The sequence below is a fragment of the Carlito syrichta genome, unplaced genomic scaffold, assembly GCF_000164805.1.
Source record: "Carlito syrichta isolate Samal-C Ts95f unplaced genomic scaffold, Tarsius_syrichta-2.0.1 Scaffold315817, whole genome shotgun sequence".
NCBI lineage: Eukaryota > Metazoa > Chordata > Mammalia > Primates > Tarsiidae > Carlito > Carlito syrichta.
The window spans coordinates 182083-184828 of record NW_007259913.1 but is presented as its reverse complement, the minus strand read 5'-3'; positions in this window follow the sequence as shown (position 1 = coordinate 184828).

The window sequence follows — 2746 nt, the reverse complement described above, 5'->3', positions numbered from 1 at the left end:
TCTGTGCCTAGACTGGAGCGCAGTGGCACGATCACAGCCACCGCCGCAGCCTCTACCTGCTTGGCACAGGTGGTCCTTCCACCTCAACCTTCCAAGTAACTGGAACTACAGGCACACACCACCACTCCTGGCTAATTTTTTATTTATTGTAGAAAAGAGGGCTCACCAAGTTGCCCAGGCTGGTCTCGAACCTGTGGGCTCAGGCAATCCACTCACCTCCGCCTCCCAAAGTGCTGGGATGACAAGCTGAGCCACTGAGCCCAGCCCAGAAAACTTTCAAAGATTCCAGAGGCTGGACTCTGTGGCTCATGCCTATAACCCCAGCACTTTGGGAGGTTGAGGAGGGAGGATTGCTTGAACCCAGGGGTTCAAGATCAGCCAGGGCAACATAGTGAGACCTCATCTCTACAAAAAAATTAGCCAGGTGTGGTGACACATGCCTGTAGTCTCAGATGCTCAGGAGGCTGAGGCAGAAGGATCACTTGAGCCCGGGAGGTTAGGCTGTGGTGAACTGTGATCTGTGCCATTATGCTCCAGCCAGGATGGTTGGCAGAGTAAGACCCTGACTCAAAAAAAAAAAAAAAAGGATGTGCAGTACACACATGCACACATACACACAAGAATCTTAGAGACTTGCCTTTGACATAATCCATACATTTGACCCGCATTATTTTGCTTTTGTGGCAACTATTTGCAAGAGTAGTAAGTGCTAATAGGTTTGGCTTTTCAGTGTTGGAAAAATTGACTCTTTTCTAGGATACAAGCTACAAAGTCCTTGTAATCTCAAGAAGATAAAGATTCAATGTTTTCCAATAATGTAGATTTATTTTAGGCATTATTTTCTGATTAAAAACTAATTTTGGCTGGGCTCGGTGGCTCAGCCTGTAATCTCAGTACTTTGGGTGGCCAAGGTGAGATGACTGCCTGAGCTCATGAGTTCAAGACCAGCCCGGGCAACTTGGTGAGACCTCCTCTCTACAATAAATCCAAAAAATTAGCTGGGTGTGGTAGCACAGGCCTGTAGTTTTGGCTACTTGAAAGGCTGAGGCGGAAAGATCGCTGGAGCCCAGCAGGTCGACGCTGGGGTAGCTGTGAGCATGCCACTGCATTCCAGTTTGGGTGATGGAGTGGGACTCCAACTCAAAAAAGCCCACTAATTTCAATTCTGTTCATAATTTTTAGAAAAGACATAGTTCTTTGTGTGTGTTATTTTAGAATTAGATATTAACCCGTCTCACATTGTATTCATGCCTTAAAACCTGTCTGGGCTTCTGCCAAGAACATAAAGGTTCAAGGCAAAAAGGAATAATAATAGTATCAACAATAAAAATCATCTGTTTGTAGGACTTTAAAGTTTTTAAAAATGGCTTCGGGCAACCCCCTCGGGTCCCCTCCCACTGTGGGAGCTTTTCTGCCTTCTCAATAAATCTTGCTTTCTAAAAAAAAAAAAAAAAAAAAGGCTTCATGTATATTTAATGTGAGTTTCATTTGACCTTTAAGAAACAAAATAAGATGTCATTATGGCAGGTTTTCTCAGCTCTGTTTGGTGGAGAAGCCATCGAGACTCACAAAGGGAAAGTCTCTCACTCAGTATCACAGAGTTGCCAGATAGTAAAGCTAGAATGCAGGTCAAGATCTTCCATGTACTATAATTTTTTCTTATAGATTCTAAAATGAAAACTGTGTCTTGCCCATAGGGTTAGACCCTCTCACTGTGCTGACAGCAGGACCTGTTCATCTCACCACCTTTGCCCAGCCCCAAGACCTGGCCAAGCCCTAGGATGCTGTGATCTGGCCTGTTGCAGCAACCAGTGAAACCCAAACACAAAGGAGAACAGAAAGTGGCAAAAAACTCTAATGTCTTTAAAGCACATTGAGTACTTTCTTTTATTTATTTTTAAAAGAGATGAGGTCTCGTTATGTTGTCCAGACTGGTCTTGAACTCTTGGACTCAGGCAATCCTCCTGCCTTGGTATCCCACCAAGTGCTGGGAATACAGGCATAAGTTACCGCACCTGGCCACATTTGGTATTTTAAACACTGCACAAAGGTTTGCACACAAGTTTGCCCTCACAAGAATACATGCAGGCCTGGCTCTGTGGCTCAAGTCTGTAATCCCAGCACTTTGGGAGGCCGAGACGAGTAATTCCAGCACTTTGGGAGGCCAAGGTGAGAGGACTGCCTGAGCTCAGGGGTTCAAGACCAGCCTGGACAACTTGGTGAGACCTTGTCTCTACAATAAATCAAAAAATAAACCAGGCATGGTAGTGCGTGCCTGTAGTTCCAGCTTCCTGGAAGACCAAAGCGGAAGGATCACCTGAGCCTAGCAGGTCGGGGCTGTGGAGGCCATGAGCATGCCACTGCACTCCAGACTGGGCAACAAAGTGAGACTCTGATTCTAAAAAAATAAAAAAAATGAGTAGCAAAGGTCTGAGTAAATAATGAAAATGACTCAAATTTTTACAAGTTTGCTGTAATATGTTCACATCCACCAGCAGAATAATTTTTTATGTGTGGAAATCTTTTGCTTATAAATGGTTAAATTACAAGAGCACAACTCTTGGATAACCTGAAGCAAAGTTTCAAGAATTAGCTTCAGTTCCACAAGGTTATAGCCTCAAAATTGGTTTTCCCTTCATGCTTCTTTTATTTGGCTGCTATGGCCACTTGCTGCAGGAATTTTTCATTGTTCCGTGATCAAGGGTACCCATTTGTCTTAATGGTTGCTATACTGGTTGTTATGTAA